Here is a 22,110-nt window from a genome sequence, read left to right as displayed (position 1 = left end):
TTCTAGATCATTAATATATATTGTGAATAGCTGTGGCCCAAGGACCGATCCCTGCGGTACCCCACTAGTCACTGATTGCCACTCGGAAAAAGAGCCGTTTAATCCAACTCTTTGCTTTCTGTCTGCCAACCAGTTCTCTATTCAAGTCAATAACTTGCCCGCAATCCCATGTGCCTTAACTTTACACACTAATCTCTTATGCGGGACCTTATCAAAAGCCTTCTGAAAGTCCAAATACACCACAGCCACTGGTTCTCCCTTATCTATTTTACAAGTTGCGTCCTCAAAAAATTCCAGAAGATTAGTCAAGCACGATTTACTGTTTGTAAATTGATGTTGACTTTTCCGATCCTGTCACTGTTTTCCAAGTGCTCTGCTATTACACCTTTTATAATGGACTCTAGCATTTACCCCACTACCATCTGTAATTCCCCGTTTTCTCACTACCACCTTTCTTGAATAGTGGGGTAACATTAGCTACCCTCCAATCCATGGGTACTGCTCCAGATTCCATCGAATGCTGGAAGATGATCAGAAAAGCATAAACTATTTCTAGGGCCACTTCCGTAAGTACCCTAGGGTATAGATTATCAGGCCCTGGGGATTTATTGGCCTTCAATCCCATCAATTTCCCGAACACCATTTCCCTACAAATCCTGATTTCTTTCAGTTCCTTCCTTTCATCAGACCCTATGTTCCCCGACATCTCTGGGAGGTTATTTTTGTCCTCCTTTGTGAAGACAGAACCAAAATATGTATTTAATTGCTCGACCGTTTCTTTGTTCCCCATTATAAATTCCCCTGATTCTGACTGCAAGGGACCTACGCTTGACTTCACCAATCTTTTTCTCTTCACATATCTATAAAAGCTTTTACAGTCAGGTTTTATGTTCCCTGCAAGCTTACTCTCATATTCTATTTTCCCTTTCTTAATTAATCCCTTTGTCCTCCTTTGTGTGAATCCTAAACTGCTCTCAATCCTCAAGTTTACTGCTTTTTCTGGCCAATTTATATGTCCTCTCCTTGGATCTTATGCTATCCCTAATTTCCCTTGTTAGCCACGGTTGAATCACCTTTTTTGTTTTATTTTTATGCCAAACTGGGATGAACAAATCTATAGTTCCTCCATGCAGTCTTTGAATGTTTGCCATTGTCTATCCACCATCAACCCTTTGAGTGACAATCCCCAATCAATCCTACCCAACTCGCGCCTCAGACCATTGTAGTTTCCTTTATTTAAATTTTGGACCCTAGTCTCTGAGTCGACTACTTCATTCTCCATCTTAATGAAGAATTCGATCCTATTATGATCACTCCAACCCAAGGGACCTCGTATACAAGATTACTAATTAAGCCTTTCTCGTTACATAATACCCAGTCTAAGATGGCCTGATCTCTGGTTGGTTCCTCGACATATTGGTCCAGGAAACCATCCCTTAAACACTCCAGGAATTACTCTTCCACAGTATTGTTACTAATTTGGTTAGCCCAATCTATATGTAGAGTAAAGTCACCCATGATGACTGCTGTGCCCTTATTGCACGCTTCCCTAATTTCCCTTTTAATGCCGTCCCCAACCTCTGCATTACTGTTTGGAGGTCTATATACCACTCCCACTAACGTTTTCTGCCCCTTGGTATTTCTCATTTCCACCCATCCAGATTCCACATCATCAGAGCTAATATCCTTCCTTACAATTGTATTAATCCCTTCTTTAACCAGCAATGCTACCCCACCTCCCTTTCCTTTTCGCCTATCTTTCCTGAATATTGAATACCCCTGGATGTTGAGTTCCCAGCCTTGGCCACCCTGGAGCCATGTTTCCATAATCCCAATCAAATCATATTTGTTTACTTCTATTTGTGCAGCTAATTCATCCACATTATTACAAATGCTCCTCGCATTAAGACACAAAGCCTTCAGGCTTGTTTTTTTAACGCTCTTACACGTAGTAGAATTATTAATTACTGTGGCCATGTTTGATTTGGACCATTGATTTCTCTGACTGCCACTTTTGTTTTTATTCTTCCTATCTTTTGCTTTTATCCTTGTTTCCCTTTCTTCTGTCCCCTTGCTCAGGTTCCCAACCACCTGCCATTTCAGTTTAAACCCTCCCCCAGAGCACTAGCAAACACTCACCCTAGGACATTGGTCCCAGCCCTGCCCAGGTGCAAACCGTCCGGTTTGAACTGGTCACACCTCCCCCAGAACCGGTTCCAATATCCCAGGAATTTGAATCCCTCCCCCTTGCACCATTCCTCTAGCCACGTATTCAGCTGAAATATCCTTCTATTTCTACTCTGTCTAGCACGTGGCACTGGTAGCAATCTAAGATTACTACCTTTGTTGTCCTGTTTTTTAATTTCCCTCCTAACTCCCTATATTCCGCTTTTAGGACCTCATCCCACTTTTTACCTATATCGTTGGTACCTATATGTACCATGACAACTGGATGTTCACCCTTCCCTTCCAAGATGTTCTGCAGCCGCTCTGACACATCCTTGACCCTTGCACCAGGGAGGCAACACACCATCCTGGAGTCTCGTTTGCGGCCGCAGAAACGCCCATCTATTCCCCTTACAATACAATCCCCTATTGCTATAGCTCTCCCCCTCTTTTTCATCCCGTCCTGTGCAGCAGAGCCACCCCTGTTGCCAGAAGGTTGGCTGCTGCTGCCTTCCTCTGGTAAGCCATCCCCCCCAACAGTACTCAAAGTATTGTATCTGTTTGAGAGGGCGATGTCCGCAGGGGACCCCTGCACTACCTGCCTGTGCCTATTACTCTGTCTGTTGGTAACCCATTCCCTTTCTGCCTGTCCAACCTTTGCCTGCGGTGTGACCAACTGATCAAATGTGATATCCACGATGACCTCAGCCTCACGATTGGTCCAGTATGAATCCAATCGCAGCTCCAGCGCCGCAATGCGGTCTGCCAGTAGCTGCAGCTGCGCACACTTCCTGCACACATAGTTGTCAGGGACACAGGAAGTGTCCCTGAGTTCCCACATAGTGCAGGAGGAGCATACCACGGCACCGGGCTGTCCTGCCATGACTTACCCTTTAATTAATTGCAATTAAATTAAATCAAATCAATCCCACCAATTACACGAATGTTAAATAGTATATTTAAGGGCCCTGGTTTATAAACAGTCCCCACTACACCACAGAAACTTTAGAAAGTATAGACCATAGAATTAAAGTTTAAAAAGAGAGAAATACTCACCAACCAATCACTTACATGCTTTCTGGTGACGTCACACTTTGATTACTTTTTACTTCCTTCCCTCTGAGATTGGAGACTACCTGGTCTCTTGGAGCCTTTTTATAGTGGCCGCTCCGCGATTCCCATTGAGATTTCCCCCGCTGACGCTCTGAGGCCTACCTGGTCTCTTGGAGCCTTTTTATAGCCGCCGCTCCGCTATTCCCACCGAGATTTCCCCCGCTGACGCTCTGAGGCCTACCTGGTCTCTTGGAGCCTTTTTATAGTGGCCGCTCCGCTATTCCCGCCGAGATTTCCCCCGCTGACGCTCTGAGGCCTACCTGGTCTCTTGGAGCCTTTTTATAGTGGCCGCTCCGCTATTCCCACCGAGATTTCCTCCGCTGATGCTCTGAGGCCTACCTGGTCTCTTCGAGCCTTTTTATAGTCGCCGCTCCGTGATTCCCGCTGAGATGTCCCCCGTTGATGCTCTGAGGCCTACCTGGTCTCTTGGAGCCTTTTTATAGTCGCCGCTCCGTGATTCCCGCTGAGATTTCCCCCGCTGATGCTCTGAGGCCTACCTGGTCTCTTCGAGCCTTTTGTACTGCCGCCGCTCCGCGATTCCTGCCGAGATATCGCCCGCTGACGCTCTGAGGCCTACCTGGTCTCTTGGAGCCTTTAGTACTGCCGCCGCTCCGCGATTCCCGTCGGGATTTCACCCGTTGACGCTCTGAGGCCTACCTGGTCCCTTGGAGCCTTTTGTACTCGATCCGCTCCGAGATTCCCGCCGAGATTCCGCCCGCTGACGCTCTGACTTTCTGAAAAAAAAACTAAAGTACTTTCAAACGAGATCACAAGCGTTAGATCTGCAGAAATTTCCGAGTAATACGAATCGGCAACATAGAGCTGCGAGCTGGTCATGGTACATACAGAAGGAATAAAATGCACAGTTTCAGCATTGCTAATGGCAAGTTTGCGACCCATTGCAGCATCCATTTAGTTACAGATTTCACTGGTCAGCAGCTGAAATGTCACACCAGGAGGGATGTTTCAGGTTGGGAAATTAGTTATTATTTAGGACCTTTCACGGTCTCAGGGTCTCATAAAGAGCTTCAAAGCTGACTAGCTAATGTTTTGAGATATAGTCACTGCGATTTTATGGATTAGCATGCCAGTCAAGTTCTGCGCGGCAAGGTCCCACAAACTAAAATTAGTTGAATTAATCTAGTGAAACATAAGTGACCTTTTTATTATGCTAGATTAGATCTCATGGGATTGAGTGTAATATATAGTAGAGTGGGTGGGTTTATGATTGGTTAACAGACAGAATACATAGAGTAGGAATAAGCTGGCCATTTTCGGGTTGGCAGGCTGTAACTAGTGGGGTGCCAGAAGGATTGGTGCTTGGCCCTCAGTTCCTTACACTCTATATTAATGATAGATGAGGCGACCATATATTCAGGTTTGCTGACTATGCAAAGCTAGGTGGGAAGGCAAGCTGCGAGGAAAACGCAAAGAGGCTGCAAAAGGACATAAACAGGTTAAGGGGGTGGGCAAGAAGTTGGCAGATGGAATATAAGGTGCGGAAATGTGAAATTGTCCACTTTGAGAGGAAGAATAGAAAAGCAAAACATTTTTTGAAAGTTGACAGGCTCATATACGTTGGGATTCAGTGGGATTTGGGTGTCCTTATTGATGAATCCCAGAAAGGTAACGTGTAGGTGCAGCAAGCAATTGGGAAGGCGAATGTTTTTGAAGCCTTTAATGCAAGGGCGTTGGAGTACAAGAGTAAGGGAGATTTCTGCATTTATATAGGGCTTTGTGTGGCCACTCTTGGAGTACTGCGTACATTTTTAATCTCCTTACCTAAAGCTGGATATACTCGCCTTGGAATTGTTGAAACAAAGGTTCACTAGTTGATTCCTGAGATGAGAGGTTTTTTCATGTGAGGAGGGCTTGAGTAGAATGGACCTCTCTTCTCCGGAGTTTACAAGAATGATAGTTAATCTAATTGAAACGTATATATTTCCTAGAGGGGTAACAGGATAAATGCATGGAGGAAGTTTCGCCTGGCTGAAGAGTCTATAAACAATGGTTATAGTCTTAGGGCAAAGGGACGGCCATTTAGGAATGAGATGAGGAGAAATGTCTTCACTCAGAGGGTTGTGTATCTTGGAATTCTTTACCCCAGTGGGCTGTGGATGCATTTTCGTTGAACATATTCAAGAATGAGCTCGATAGATTTTTGGTCACTAAGGGAATCAAAGAATGTGGTGAGAGGGCGGGAAAGTTGAATTGAGATATAAGATCAGCCATGATTTTGTTGACTGGAGAAGCAGGCTTGAGGGGCCATATGGCCAACTCCTGATCCTATTTCTTATGTTCCAATGTTCAAGTAGTAATGCATATTTTAGATAACAAGAAGAGAAAACAAAAGGTGCTGGATATATGCAAAGAAAACGGACAATACTGGACACACACAACCGGTTGTGTGAAGAAGCAAATCAATCGATGGTTCACGTGTAGACCCAGCGTCAGATTTACATTTTTGAATAGATTTATCTTGATATTTTGCAGATTTAATTTATTATTACATTTCACTCCCTCTTTCGAGGTTACACATGTCCAAGGCCCATGTCCCCAGGCGAGAACCAATAGGGCAAAATGATGGGTGTGAAGGCAATGTCAGAAATCCTCTGTGTCACATCATCGGGGGTTGCCGCAAAGACTTCTGTAGCCAATGTTCGAATGATTGCCTATCTTGAAGGATATTATTTGGTTGCCAGCTTGCAATAGACCTATTAGGTAATGCCCTCATGAGAATCTTCTAAGCCACCAGCACAGCAGAAACAACCAATACCAAGTTTCCTTATTGGTTACCACTCAGTTATAGTGATGCTGTTTTTAATAAAATCGGCATTTTGGATAGCTGAAGGGGCAAGTTCGGCATCAAACATGAAACACCAATGAACAAAGCTATTCCCAGTGTGATATGATTACAGGACAATGAACCAGACCTCCGCCCACCGGCCGCCTCATTGCAGAAAGCTCATGAATGCAAGGGATGTAGATCTGAATAATAAAACAGGATAGTCCATTTCTTTCCATCATTTAATCAATTTGACTATTAGTGTCAGCGGGTATTTCATCGCATTCTTCAACTCCTCCCTGAATTTTTTCTGGGTGAAGAGATAAATACACGTATTTGTGCAGCTGCTCAATAGGAGATGCATATGTCCGGATTCCTGAACAATAAAGACTGGGTCGTTGTAACCTGTATAGACATAAGTGCCTGTGATTCGATAATAGAGGTGATGTACTGTGTAAGTCGCCCACAAAACATGACGAAACCTCCGGATATACTGAAGAGTAAAATTATGAATTTTTTCCGTTTTCCCAACTCAGGATCAACGTTATGTTCAGCAGTGTTGTTGCCCCTCAATGCTCGTCGGACTCTACTGGAGGATAATATATGTCTTACTGTCAGTACATTGAACAGTAAAATAAGGAAAATTGCAAGAGACGGTGTTAAAATATGATTACTCCAGGAATATGCTATCCACGTGGGTAAAGTATAAAAGCTGGATTTGAGGCCACAGAACATTGGGACGTTGTTAATAAAATACAAAGTTTCAAGTACAAAGTTCCATGGGATATTTTGCAAACAGCTCAGAACAAACACCGTGCCTATAGTCGAAGCTGCCGTTTTCTCAGAGTAATATGTCCTTTTCAGCTTCTGGCAACAAATAGCAACGAATCGATCAAAGGTGAAAGCAACTGTTAACTAGACAGAGCCATTCTGCAAGCATAAACTAGGACCATCTTGAGATGGCATGCCAGAGTAATGGACAAGGTGCTAAATGGATAGTAAATGCCAATGATCCGGTTCAATATCACACTGGTGATAACGAACAGTAGATCCAAAGCAGCGATAGCCACAAGATAGTGTATAATGCATTTGGAGAGACTGCACTTCCCCCAGGGCAGGATCACAATTGCCATTATATTAACAGCCAGAAAGAAGAAAATCATTGACTAGACTCCCAGTACAAAGCATCAGGACTTTGTCTGAATTTCACAGTTTCATTACTGCCAATGTGGAAGGAATCAAAACACCCACTTTGTGGTGACTGAGGATACATTTTACCTCACGCGCCGGGTGGGAAACCCACGGCATCGAGAAAACGCAAGTTCTACAGCGCCCAATATTAACTCCATTCATATAGTTGTATAAAAATGGCGTTGTACCCGACCCCATGAGTTTTCCAATGGAATGGTTAGTTTCATTTCAAAACAAAGCTAAATAATAATGAAATGTGTATTTAATCAAATATAGCAGGTGACGGTTAAACATGCAATAATATCTAAAATGGAAAATATGTGGTTGGAATGGAAGGAGGAAGGATAAAATGAAACTCATTGAATTCAAGGTGAGAAATTGCAATCGGTGCAGCCACGGCTTTTAGGTAAACTCCCGCAGCATGAAGTAGAAATATGTAGGACTGAAATCGGTCAGTTTCTATAACTGGCGGCCGATCTGCAATTTATTTCATTCGTTTATGGGTAGCGGGAGTCACTGGAAAGGCCAGCATTTTTTTCCCATCCCTAACTGCCCTTGAGAAGGTGGTGGTGAGCTGCCTGCTTGAACCACTGCTGTCCATGTGGTGAAGATAGTCCCAGTGCGTGGTTAGGGAGGGCCGTCCAGGATTTGACCCAACGACGATGAAGGGTTGGTGACATATATCTGAGTCAGGATGGTGTGTGCCTTGGAGAGGAACTTGGAGGTGGTGGTGTTCCCATGCACCTGCTCCCCTTGTCCTTCTAGATGTAAGAGGTCACGGGTTTGGGAGGTGCTGCCGAAGAAGCCCTGGCGAGTTGCTGCAGGGCATCTTTTAGATGGCACACACTGAAGCAACGGTACTCCGGTGTTGCAGGGAGTGAATGTTTAAAGGTGGTGGATGGGGTACCAATCAAGCGGGTTGCATTGTCCTGGATGGTGTCTAGTTTCTTGAGTGTTGTTGGAGCTGCACTCATCCAGCCAAGTGGAGAGTATTCCATCACACTCCTTACTTGTGCCTTGTAGATGGTGGAAAGTGTTTGGGGAGTCAGCAGGTGAGACACTTGCTGCAGAATACCCAGCCTCTGACTTGCTCTTGTTGCCACAGTATTTAAGTGGCTGCTCCAGTTTTATTCCTGATGTCAATTTTATTCCCGATGGCAGGTTGGTAATTTACTCCATTGTGGCAGGTTTTCGAAACTCTTCTTTAGAAATGATGCAAAGACTATGGAGAGGGTGCCGAGGAAGTCAACTAACACAACACCAGGGAATGCTGTGTTTTAGCTGTCAGAGCAGGCAGGAGAACATGGAGCTCGGTGCATTAGAACAGGGAATGTAAGGGGCGATCTGATAAACGTGTTCAGGCAGCTGAGAGATTTCCATCAGATAAATAAGGGAGAAGGAAAAAATGCTCTGGCGGACGAACTTTATCCATATAGGACAAAAAGATTAAATCATCGCCAAAGAACCTCGGGAAATGTTAAGATTTTTTTTGGGGGGTGGGGTGGTGGTGATGATGGGAAATTAAATAACCTTCCAGAGACTATGGCGCACGTCGAATTCATAATGGTTTTTAGAATGAAGTGGATAAATGTTCCTCAAAGTGAAAAGAATGCGTGGAAAGGGTGGGGGACTCGGAGCAAATTCATTTATGGTTTAGAAACGATGATCTCGATAGTTTCATTTTACGATTTTACAATTGTCACTATACCACTATAAATATTTTCAGAGGGCAATGTTTGGTTTGTCAACATACATGTTTAAAATATTTGTTCAGCAATCAGCTGGAGTCATTTCCCCAAAACTGCACATGCGCCAGGAAGTTACCTTGAGTGACGACATGATCGGAAATTAATGTTCTCGCATCACCTTCTTCCATTATTTTGGCGGAGGTTTTTCCATGTTATTGTTGATGTGATGTGAGCTACTGTTAGATTGATATTGTAAAATGCATCAGGATAGAATATAAAGTACAACTTAGAGTAATTTGCACAGTTCTGATCTGCATACTATAAGCAGCATATAAGGGAACTGGAGAAGGTGCAGAAAATATTTCCAAAGCAGAACGAGGAACTGAAAGGTTACAACTATTAGGAAAGATCGAACAAGCTAGGAACGTTTTTTCTATAAAGAAGGCTGAGTGGTGACCTGACGGAGGTCTTTATATGAAAGGGTTTGATAGGTTAGAGGTAGGGAATATGTTTCCACCTGTGGGGTTGACTAAAATTTGTAAGTACAAAATAAGTACAAGATAGTCACTAATAAATCAATTAGCGGATTCAGGTTAAAATTATTTACCCAGAGAGTGGTTAGAATGTGGAACAAGGAGTAGTTGAGGTGAATATCATAGATGCACTTAAGGGCAAGCTAGAGGGAGAAAGGATTAGGAGGTTATGCTGCTATGGTTAGATGAAGAGAGGTGGGAGGAGGCTCATGTGGCGCATAAACACCAGCTTAGGCCAGTTGAGCCAAAAGGACTGTTTCTGTGCTGTACATTCTGTGTAATTCTATGTATGTAACACGCACAGCAAGAGATGTGAATGAGGTAAACAATTATTTAGATAATGAACAAGATGGAAATAAAATGACTAACCAGGAACACCAACATCCACAAGGATTGGATAATAAATAGCATACACCGGACCCGTAAATGTTTCATGCATTTTCTGTTAGATTCAGGCTGTGTATACAACGGTTCGGGGACATACACCGTGATGGAGTAAAAACCGTCCCTGATATACACTTGTGGGACGTCGCCAGTGAATCAATAATGTAACATCATTACTGATGTTAGTGAAACTCATTTAAACTAACTGGATTTAATGTAGTCAAGCAAATATAAATGATGTCACAGTAACAACGACCCAATATTATTTTGACATTTGTTTTGTGAAAAAGCTTTGTCCATCAGTCTTATACATTTTAAAGAGTCTTTATTTTTTCCCATCTGTTTTAAGTTAAACGCAATCTATATTAGGCTGGCAGCTTCATCGGCCGCCCATTGTACAAACCATCCCATTCTGTGTATCAGTGGGGGAGCATTTTGGTGCTAGTGACCATAATTTTGCTAGATTTAAGGTAGTTATGGAAAAGGACAGGGATAGAAAAGGAATAAAAATACTAAATTGGGGAAAAGCACATTTTGCTAAGCCCAGAGCGGATTCAGCCATAGTGGACTGGAAACAGCTACTTGAAGATGAATCAGTGTCAGAGCAGTGGGAGCCATTCAAGGAGGAGATCCGCAGGGTTCAGACCAAATATGAGCCCTTAAAGTAAAAAGGTGGGACTAACAAATCTAGATCCCCCTGGTTCTCTGGGGACATACAGGGTAGTATAAAGAAAAAAAGGGAGGGGTATGACAGAAAGCAAGGTCTAAATGCTCCAGAATTTTTAGAGGAGTACAGAAAGTGCAGGGGTGCAATTAAATAGGATATTAGGAAAGCAAAGAGATAGCATGAAAAATTATTGGCAAGTGGTATCAAGGCAAACGCACAGCTTTAGAAATATATTAAGAGTAAGAGGATATCTAAAGAAAGGGTAGGACCTATAAGAAATCATGAGGGTAATCTGTGTGTGGAGGCGGGAAACGTTGGCAGGGTTCTTAATGAATACTTTACTTCTGTTTTCAGAAAGGAGTGCGGCGAATCAGACATTGCTATCAGGGGGGAGGGGAATGGGCCAGAAATTCGGGTCGGGGTCTTCCCGCGAGTGCAAGCCTCCAACCTGCACTTACCTAGCACGCCGGCCATTGAGCAGTGGGCCCGCGTGGGATTCCGATCCTGGGCCTCTTCCAACTGCCGGCGCACAGTGGTTGCATATCCCAGGGGCGCAGTTAGTTCGAAGCATCCCCTGGGATCATGTGGGCCATGGCGAGCCAATGGTAGCAGGGAAATGCCCAATCATAAAATTGACAGGAAGAGCTGTCAAAACTATAAATACTATAAGCCCCAAAACATCACTAAAACTTCAAATACATTTTTTAAAAAACATCACATTTTTAAAATAACTATAAATTACATAAAATAACTATTTTAAACAATAATTTAAATTTTTGAAAAAGTTAATTACATTTTCTAACTGGGCTAAAATAAACTTACCTTTCCTTACAGTATTTAAAAATAATAAACCAGCGGAAAAAATGTTTTAATTTTAATTAATTCACCACATACCTTTTTAAAAGCAGGCCTTGCGCCTGCTTTTTAAAAGCGTAACTGCTGGAGACTTACCCTCCCGGAGAAACCTGCAAAAAAAACGTAAGTTCCATGCGCACGCGCTGCCTCTCCGGCGTACGCTTTCCTTTAATGGAAAGGAAGTTCAGGTTTCCCACGCATGTGCAGTGCATGCACGAAACCGGCACTTCCACTGGGCTCATGGGTGAGTACCCCCTGCGTACTCACCCGTGAATACCCGAATTTCTGGGCCATTAAATGAAATGAACAAGGTGAGAGAAGAAGTATTAAGGAGCTTAGCAGCTTTAAAAGTGGATAATTCCTCAGGCCCCTATGAAATGTATCCCAGGCTGTTAAGCAAAGCAAGAGAGGAAACAACAGAGGCCCGGACCATCATTTTTCAATCCTCTCTGGCTTCAGGTGTGGTGCCGGAGGACTGGAGGACTGCTAATGTGGTGCACTCGTTTAAAAAGTGAGAATAGGAGTGACCAAGTTATTACAGGCCAGTCAGCCTAAACTCGGGGGTGGGATAATTATTGGAAGGAATTCTGAAAGACAGGATCAATCTTAGATCATAGAGTCATAGAGTTATACAGCATGGATAGAGGCCCTTCGGCCCATCGTGTCCGCGCCGGCCATCAAGCCCTGTCTAATCTAATCCCATATTCCGGCATTTGGTCCGTAGCCTTGTATGCTATGGCATTTCAAGTGCTCATCCAAATGCTTCTTAAATGTTGTGAGGGTTCCTGCCTCCACAACCCTTTCAGGCAGTGAGTTACAGACTCCAACCACCCTCTGGGTGAAAAAGTTCTTTCCCAAATCCCCTCTAAACCTCCCGCCCTTTACCTTGAATCTATGCCCCCTTGTTATTGACCCTTCTATTAAGGGAAAAAGCTCCTTAGTATCCATCCTATCTATGCCCCTCATAACTTTGTACACCTCAATCATGTCCCCCCTCAGCCTCCTCTGCTTCAAGGAAAACAAACCCAATCTGCCCAGTCTCTCTTCATAGCTGAAGCGCTCCAGCCCTGGTAACATCCTGGTGAATCTCCTCTGCACCCTCTCCAAAGCGATCACATCCTTCCTGTAGTGTGGCGACCAGAACTGCACACAGTATCCCAGCTGTGGCCTAACCAGTGTATTATACAGCTCCATCATAACCTCCTTGCTCTTATATTCTATGCCTCGGCTAATGAAGGCAAGTATCCCATATAACTTTTTTACCACCTTATCCACCTGTTCCGCTGCCTTCAGGGATCTGTGTACTTGCACACCCAGATCCCTCTGACCCTCCGTCTTGCCTAGGGTCTTACCATTCATTGTGTATTCCCTTGCCTTTTTAGTCCCCCCAAAGTGCATCACCTCGCACTTTTCCGGGTTAAATTCCATTTGCCACTGTTCCGCCCATCTGACCAACCCATCTATATCGTCCTGCAGACTGAGACTACCCTCCTCGCTATTTACCACCCTACCAATTTTTGTATCATCTGCGAACTTACTGATCATACCTTTTACATTCATATCCAAGTCATTAATGTAGACCACAAACAGCAAGAGACCCAGCACCGATCCCTGAGGTACCCCACTGGACACAGGCTTCCAGTCACAAAAACAACCTTCGACCATCACCCTCTGCCTTCTGCCACTAAGCCAGTTTTGTATCCAATGTGCCAAGGCACCCTGGATTCCATGGGCTCTTACCTTCTTGACCAGTCTCCTGTGCGGGACTTTATCGAAGGCCTTACTGAAATCCATGTATACCACATCCACTGCGTTACCCTCATCCACACACCTAGTCACCCCCTCAAAAAATTCAATCAAATTAGTCAGACATGATCTTCCCTTGACAGAGCCATGTTGACTATCCCTGATTAATCCTTGCCTCTCCAAGTGGAGACTAATTTTGTCCCTCAGAATTTTTTCCAATAATTTACCTACCAGTGATGTTAGGCTCACTGGCCTGTAGTTCCCCGGTTTTTCCCTACTGCCCTTCTGGAATAATGGTACTGCATTAGCGGTTCTCCAGTCCTCTGGCACTTCCCCTGTGGCCAGAGAGGTTCTGAATATATGTGTTAGAGCCCCTGCAATCTCTTCCTTTGCCTCACACAGCAGCCTGGGATACATTTTGTCCGGGCCTGGGGATTTATCCATTTTTAGGCCTGCTAAAACCGACAATACCTCCTCCCTCTCGATGTTAATATGTTCATGCATATCACAGTCCCCCCGCCCTATTTCTATGTCTACATCATCCTTCTCCATAGTGAAAACAGATGCAAAAAATTCATTTAGAACCACTCCTACATCTTCTGGCTCCACACACAGATTGCCACTTTTGTCCCTAATGGGCCCTATTTTTTCCCTAGTTATCCTCTTACCCTTAATATTCTTATAAAACATCTTAGGATTTTCCTTTATTTTGCTCGCCAGTGTTATTTCATGGCCGCTCCTTGATCTCCTAATTTCTTTTTTAAGTATCCCCCTGCACTTTTTGTACTCCCCTAGGGCTTGCTCCGTCTTTAGCCTCTTGTATCTGCCAAAAGCCCTCCTTTTTTTCCTAATCCATTCTCGTATATCCCCTGACATCCAAGGTTCCCTGTGGTTTTTGGAACCACCCTTGACCTTTACAGGAACATGTTGCCATTGTATGATCTCAATCTCCCTTCTGAAAGCCTCCCATTGCTCCGATGCGGATTTTCCTACAAGTAGCTGATCCCAGTCCATTTTGGCCAGATCCTGCCTTATCCTATTAAAATCGGCCTTCCCCCAATTTAGAACCTTTATTTCCGGCCCATCCCTGTCCTTTTCCATGACCACCTTAAATCTCACCATATTATGGTCACTGTCACCAAAGTGCTCATCTACTAGCACTTCTTCCACTTGGCCGGCCACATTCCCTAGAATTAGATCCAGTACCAACCCCTCACTTGTCGGACTTTCTACATGCTGGCGCAAAAAGCTCTCCTGGATGCACTTTAAGAATTCTACACCCTCTGAGCCTTTCACACTCTGACTATCCCAGTTAATATTGGGAAAGTTGAAATCCCCCATTATTATTATCTTATTATTTGCACATTTCTCTGAGATTTGCCTACATATCTGTTCCTCTATCTCCCCCTGACTGTTTGGAGGCTTATAGTACACTCCCAGCAAAGTGCTTGCCCCTTTTTGTTTTTATGCTCCACCCATATGGCCTCATTGGAGGAACCTGCTAATGTATCTTCCCTCCTTACTGCAGTAATTGACTCCTTAATTAATATTGCGACACCCCCTCCTCTTATACCTCCCCCTCTGTCTCGCCTGAAGATTCTGTACCCCGGAATATTGAGCTGCCAATCTTGCCCCTCCCTCAACCATGTCTCCGTGATAGCAACAATATCATTCTCCCATGTGTTTATCAACACCTTCAGTTCATCCACCTTATTTGCAAGACTCCTTGCATTAAAATAGATGCCATCCAGCCTTGCCCTTATATATTTGCCCTGTCTACCAAGCTGACTTGCTTTTTTCTCTATAATTGGCAGCACATCACCCCCTATTTCAGCTCCCCTCTGTATCCCATCCCCCTGCCAAGTTAGTTTAAACCCTCCTCAACAGTGCTAGCAAACCTCCCCGCAAGGATATTTGTCCCGCTCTGGTTCAGGTGCAACCCGTCCGACTTGTACAAGTCCCACCTTTCCCAGAAGCAGGCCCAGTGATCCAGGAAACTAAAACCCTCCCTCCTGCACCAACTCTTTAGCCACGCATTCATCTGTTCTATCCTCCTATTCCTATACTCACTAGCACGTGGCACTGGGAGTAATCCAGAGATTACAACTTTTGAGGTCCTGCTCTTTAATCTGCTACCTAGCTCCCTAAATTCTTGATGCAGGACCTCATCCCCCTTCCTACCTACAAAGACAAGGATTAATCAAGTTTATTCAGCAAGGAATTGTTAAGGGAAGTTCGTGTCTGACAAAATTGATAGAATTCTTTGAGGAGGTAACAAGGAGTGTAGATGAAGATAGTGCATTTGATGTAGTTTATATGGACTTTAGCAAAGCTTTTGATAATGTTCCACATGGCACACTGGTCATTAAGTTAAAAGCCAGGGATCCAGGGCAAAGCGTCACGTTTGATTCAAAACTGGCTGGGAGACAGGAAGCAGAGGGCAATGGTTGATGGGTGTTTTTTGACTGGAAGGCTTTTTCCATTGGGGCTCCGCAGTGCTCAGTACTAGGTCCCTTGCTTTATGTGTTGTATTTCAATGATCTAGACTTGAATAAAGGGGGTATGATTAAGAAGTTTGCAGATGATGCTGAAATCGGCTGTGTGGTTGATACTGCGGAAGCAAGCTGTAGCCTGTAGGAAGATATCAATAAATTGGTCAGGTGGGCAGAACAGTGGCAAATGGAATTCAATATGGAGAAGTGTGAGGTAATGCATTTGGGGAGGGCTAACAAGGAAAGGGAATAATCATTAAATGGTAGGAAACTGAGTAGAGTAGAGGAACAAAGGGACCTTGGAGTGCATGTCCATAGATCCCTGAAGGTAGCAGGCCAGGTAGATAAGGTGCTTAAGAAGACATATGGAATGCTTGCCTGTATTAGCCGTGGCACAGAACACAAGAGCAGGGAGGTTATGCTTCAACTGTACAAAAGACTAGTTAGGCCTCAGCTAGAGTACTGCGTGCAGTTCTGGTCAACACATCACAGGAAAGGTGTGATTGCACTAGACAGGGTACAGAGGAGATTTAAAAGGATATTGCTGGGAGTAGAGAATTTAAGCTATGAGGAAAGACTGGACAGGCTGGCTCTGTCTTCCGTGAAACAGAGGAGGCTGAGGGGAGACCTTATCGAGGAGTATGAGGGGCATAGATAAAGTGGATAGAAAGGACCTAATTCCCCTAGCAGAGGGGTCAAAAACCAGGGGGCACAGATTTTCAGTAATTGGTGGAAGGTTTAGAGGGGAATTGAGGGGAAATTTCTTTACCCAGAGGTTGGTGGGTATCTGGCACTCACTGCCTGAAAGGGTGGTAGAGACAGGAACCCTAACCACATTTAAAAAGTACTTGGATATGCACTTGGGATGTTCTAACCTGCAGGGCTACGGACCAAGAGCTTGGAAGTGGGATTAGGCTGGATAGCTCTTTGTTGCCGACACGGTCACGATGGGCCGAAATGGCCTCCTTCCGTGCTGTAGCTTTTTATGATTCTATGATTCCCGTTCCTACTGTTTTCAATGACACCCTGTGGATGGCAGCTCCGAAAATCGCCTTTTGCACGGATGTTCAGTTCCTGCCTCCAATTTAGTAAGTTTGGTTTTATCCTTCTGCCCTCCCTTCTTATACCCATTTTAAATATTATTTTTTTCATTCAGCAGTCACCTACGATGATTTGCATGTTGATACCCATTTTAATTATTGTTATGTTTCGATGTCACATGCTAGAAGGCACACATGTCAATTAGTGAGATCCCTCCTGATTGCAAGCCAATGATCTCTGCTGAGAAGAGGATGTGAGATGGTAAACGCATGGGAGCGCCCTGGCGTGATTCCCCACAATGGTGGAATTGCAAATAGGCACTGATTCACCCAGCTCACGCTGGGAAAATGGCGCCTTTGGTGAGATATTGGAGTGCGGCAAGGCTCAGTGGAAAGGAACTCAGAGATCAGTGAATTGAAGGACATTGGGTGCGAAAGAAAATGCATAGAATGACATAGAATGTACAACACATAAACAAGCCATTCAGCCGAACTGGTCTCTGCCGGTGCTTGTGCTCCACACGAGCCTCCTCCAAACCTGCTTTATCTCCCCAGTTCAACATATCCATCTATTCATTTCACCCTCATGTACTCAATTAGCCTTCCCATAAATACATTTATGCTATTCATCTCAAACACTCCATGTGGTAACGAGTTCCACATTCTCAACAGTCTCTGGGTAAAGAAGTTTAGCCTAAATTCAATATTGCAATCATTAGATTAATATTGAAACAATATTCTTAGAGAGCACAACAGGTGCCTCTCCCAGGAACCAAGACCACTCGCCATGTATAGTACCTCAGCTCTGTGCGACAACAGGAGGAGATATGTGCTGCTCTTAAGGCCCTGTGATTGCTGCCCACCCCCGACCCCCAATGAATACCTGGCAGCATTATAAGATGACATGCACGGTGAGCTCCCATGGAAACTGTCAGAGTTGTCAGCAGAAGCTCCAACATGTTGAGAGCCAATGTTGTATCCTTGGATCTGACACTCGCCCAATGTTGGACAGAATGTTCTCCATGCTCTGCTAGAAACCCAACACAAGTTAGAGTTGGACTCCACCATGCTCGGAGCAATTGCCTGCAAGCTCACTGGGAGGCTTCCCAGTGCAAATAACATCTCACCTATGCGAACATCAGCCATCTTCAGCAGCCTAGTCCCTCAAAGTCCTCTGCAGCAGAGCGAGTATATGATCTCTCCCTCTGGCGAACTGGTACCTGTGGTGTCCTATCACCTGCTCTAGAACCCTAGTAATTCTCCACTCGAAGACATAAGAACATAAGAAATAGGAGCAGGAGTAGGCCAATCGGCCCCTCGAGCCTGCTCCACCATTCAATAAGATCATGGCTGATCTGAACCTAACTGCCAATCCACTATCACAGAACCATCACCTGAATCTAACAGAATTAGACACACGAAATAGGAGCAGGATCAGGCTACACGGCCCCTGGGCCCGCTCCGCTACCCACAGGGCCATGACCGATCCAAACCTAGACACATGTCCAAATTCCTGCCGGCACACATACCCCTTAATTCCCTTTACCTCTAGGAAACTGTCTATTTCTGTTTAAAATTTATGTAATGATGCAGCTTCTACAGCTTTTTGGGGCAGCATATTCCATGGACCTACCACCCTCTGAGTGAAGTAGTTCCTCCTCATCTCAGTTTTGAAAGAGCAGCCCCTTATTCTAAGACTATGCCCCCTAGTTCTAGTTTCACCCATCATCGGGAACATCTTCCACACATCCACCCGATCCAACCCCTTCACAATCTTATATGTTTCAGTAAGATCGCCTCTCATTCTTCTGAACTCCAATGAGTAGAGTCCCAATCTACTCAACCTCTCCTCATATGTCCATCCCCTCATCCCCGGGATTAACCGAGTGAACCTTCTTTGTGCTGACTCGAGAGCAAGTATGTCTTTTCTTAAGTATGGACACCAAAACTGTATGCAGTATTCCAGGTGCGGTCTCACCAATACCTTGTACAACTGAAGCAATACCTCCCTATTTCTTAATCACTTGCTGCACCTGCATACTAACCTTTTGAGTTTCGTGCACCAGGACCCCCAGATCCCTTTGTACTTCAGTACTTTCAAGTTTCTTGCCATTAAGATAATAACTTGCTCTCCGATTTTTCCTGCCAAAGTGCATAACCTCACACTTTCCAGTATTGAATTCCATCTTCCAAATCTCTGCCCACATATTAGCCTGCCTATGTCCCCTTGCAGGTTTTTTATGTCCTCCTCGCTCACTAATTTCCCTCCCATCTTAGTATCATCTGCAAACTTTGATATGTTACACTCGGTCCCCTCCTCCAAATCATTAATATAGATTGTAAAGAGTTGGGGACCCAGCACTGACCCATGCGGAACACGACTAGTTACTGACTGCCAGTCTGAGAATGAACCATTTATCCCAACTCTCTGCCTTCTGTTAGATAGCCAATCCTCTATCCATGCCAGAATATTACCCCCATCCCGTGATTTTTTATCTTAAGCAATAATCTTTTGTGTGGCACCTTGTCAAATGCCTTTTGGAAGTCTAAATACACTACGTCCACTGTTTCCCCTTTATCCACCCTATATGTTACTTCCTCAAAGAACTCCAGCAAATTTGTCAAACATGACTTCCCATTCATAAAACCATGCTGACTTTGTCCTATTAAATTATGATTATCCAAATGTCCTGTTACTGTCTCCTTAATAATGGACTCCAAAATTTTACCTACCACAGATGTTAGGCTAACCGGCCTATAGTTTCCAGCCTTCTGTCTACTGCCCTTTTTAAATAAGGGTGTTACATTAGCAGTTTTCCAGTCTGCCGGGACCATTGCCGAGTCCAGGAATTTTTGGAAAATTATTACCAATGCATCCACAATCCCTACCTCCACTTCCCTCAAGACCCTAGAATGTAAGCCATCAGGTCCAGGTGATTTATGCGCCTTGGGTCCCATTATTTTACCGAGTACCACTTCCTTAGTGATTTTGATTGTGTTTAGCTCCTCCCCCCCTTTAGCCCCCTGTTTGTCCAGTGTTGGGATATTCTTAGTGTCTTCTACTGTAAAGACTGATATAAAATATTCATTCAGTGTCTTTGCCATCTCCATATTTCCCACCATTCATTTCCCAGTCTCATCATCGAAGGGACCAACATTTACTTTAGCCACCATTTTTCTTTTTATATAACTATAAAAACTCTTACTATCTGTTTTTATATTTTTTGCTAATTTACTTTCATAATCTATCTTCCCTTTCTTAATCAATCTTTTTGCTATTTTTTGCTGTCTTTTAAAGTTTTCCCAATCCTCTATCCTCCCACTTGATTTGGCTACCTTATATGCCCTTGTTTTTAGTCGAATACTATCCTTAATTTCTTTACTTATCCACGGAAGGCTGTCTTTTCTTTTACACCCTTTTCTTCTGAGTGGAATATTTTTTTTTGGAGGTTGTAAAATAAGTCCTTAAATGTACACCACTGATCATGTATCGTCTTACTCTTTAATCTATTTTCCCAATCCACTCTACTCAATTCCGCTCTCATACCTTCATAGTCTCCTTTTGTTCAAGCTTAGCACGCTTGTTTGAGATCCAACCTTCTCACCCTCTAATTGAATATGGAATTCAACCATGTTATGGTCACTCATTCCAAGGGGATCCTTTACTAGGACATTTTTAATTAATCCTGTCTCGTTACAAAGGACCAGATCTAAGGTTGCTTGACCCCTGGTCGGTTCAGTTACACACTGCTCAAGAAACCCATCCCTAATACACTCAATGAACTCATCCTCAAGGCAGCCCTGCCCAATTTGATTTGTCCAATTAATATGATAGTTAAAATCCCCCATAATTATAGATGTTCCCTTATTACAAGCCTCAACTATTTCCTGATTGATACTCCGTTCAACAGAGTTGCCACTGTTCGGAGGCCTATAGACTACACCCACTAGTGTTTTTTTCCCCTTATTATTCCTTACCTCCACCCAAACTGTTTCATTATCCTGATCTTTTGACCCAATATCATTTCTCTGTATTACAGTGATTCCTTCCTTTATTAAATTAGCCACCCCACCTCCCCTTCCTTCCTGCCTGTCCTTCCTGATCATTAAATAACCTGGTATGTTTAATTCCCAGGCATTGTCACCCTGCAGCCATGTTCCTGTAATGGCCACAAGATCATACCCTGTATTGTAGTCCTGTATTGTAGTCTCCACATTATGTGTGTGTCAATCTCTGACCTGGTGTTGATAGTGTTAGATCGAGGGCTCGATCGATTGGGTTCAAGATACAAATGAACGTTGGTGCAGCTGAGAAATGTGACCCTCGTGTCAGCGGCCGGAGCAGAGCAGACTTGAAGGTATGAGAAGCGGAAAGTGAAAGTCAGTGTAGGTAAGGCCGTAGTAATGTGTCAGTGAAGTGAAAGTAGGGGAGTGAAGGAGGAAGGAAGGAAAAGCTGGGAGGGAGGCCGGGTAATATTTTGGAGCATCAGGCACAGGCACATGAAAAAGCTAGAATTTGAAATGTGCCTGTGTTGCTGTGGACAAAAGAGTTATGATACTACGTGGCGTAACTCGGATACCAACTGTAGTTGCTGCGACCAAAACCTAGGAACCTGTGTTGTAAACAGAGAAGGAACTGCCCAGGACACATAGCTAGTCTGAGCTGTGTTAGTCGACTACATCCATGTGTTGAAGTGCATACGCAGAGCAAGAATTTCCCATTTTCCCTGGGGCAGATCCATGTGGGGTTCACCATTTAGTGTGTTTGTGAGAGAGGGGCGGGTCTGTATGTGTGAGACAGGTGGGTCCCTGTGGTGGGGGGCGGGTGGGTGGGTATGTGATTTTCATTTTGGGAAGGAGGGGTGGATTCATGTGAGGTAGGGCCGAGTCCTTGTGCGGGGAGTGGCATTTGTTTTGGGGATGGGGTGAATCAGTGTGGAGGGGATGGGGCACTCTGTGTGTGGGGGAGGGGAGGATCTGTGTGGGGAGGGGCGGGCCGGTGTGGGGACGTGTCCATGTGATAGGAGTCTGTGTTGGTGGAGGGATTGGGTCGGGTGGGGTGGCCGGGAGAGTTGTGTTGGTGGCTGGGAAGGGGCGGGTTTGTAGGGGAGGAGTGGGATGTTGTGGGGAAGGGGCGGGTGGTGGCTGGGAAGGGGTAGGTTTGTAGGGGAGGAGTGGGATGGTGTGGGGAAGGGGCGGTTTGGTAGGGGGAGAGGGTCTAGGTTCCATTCGTACCTTATTATGTTAACTGATCTCACACGTTATGGTACTGTGCCTGTACAGAAAAGCAAGGACCCAGATTTGATCCAGTGCCTGTGTTGTTAGCTCAGCTTACCCAGCGTGGTATTGATCACCAATCATATCTGGGAGGCCTTTGGTTCCAACCCTGGCTTGTGCTGAGTTTGCTTTACACAGTCAGAGTGGTACTGAGCAACAAGAAGAAGGGGCCC

At 44.5% G+C, this 22,110-nt stretch overlaps 2 pseudogenes across 1 annotated transcript in view; both read right to left on the bottom strand.

Moving 5' to 3' along the window:
• The window catches only part of LOC147092727 (NACHT, LRR and PYD domains-containing protein 3-like), a 1,209,123-nt pseudogene that overhangs the window by 978,826 nt on the left and 208,187 nt on the right, over positions 1-22,110 (bottom strand). The window lies entirely within an intron of this gene.
• On the bottom strand, positions 6,303-7,227 carry LOC147092731 (putative G protein-coupled receptor 139; annotated as a pseudogene).

Source organism: Somniosus microcephalus, unplaced genomic scaffold, assembly GCF_052327205.1.
Source record: "Somniosus microcephalus isolate GS21.2 unplaced genomic scaffold, FLI_Smic_1.0 unresolved_chr2, whole genome shotgun sequence".
In the NCBI taxonomy this organism is placed as follows: domain Eukaryota; kingdom Metazoa; phylum Chordata; class Chondrichthyes; order Squaliformes; family Somniosidae; genus Somniosus; species Somniosus microcephalus.
Note: the sequence above shows the minus strand (reverse complement) of the source record. Positions and strands in the feature narration are given on the sequence as shown.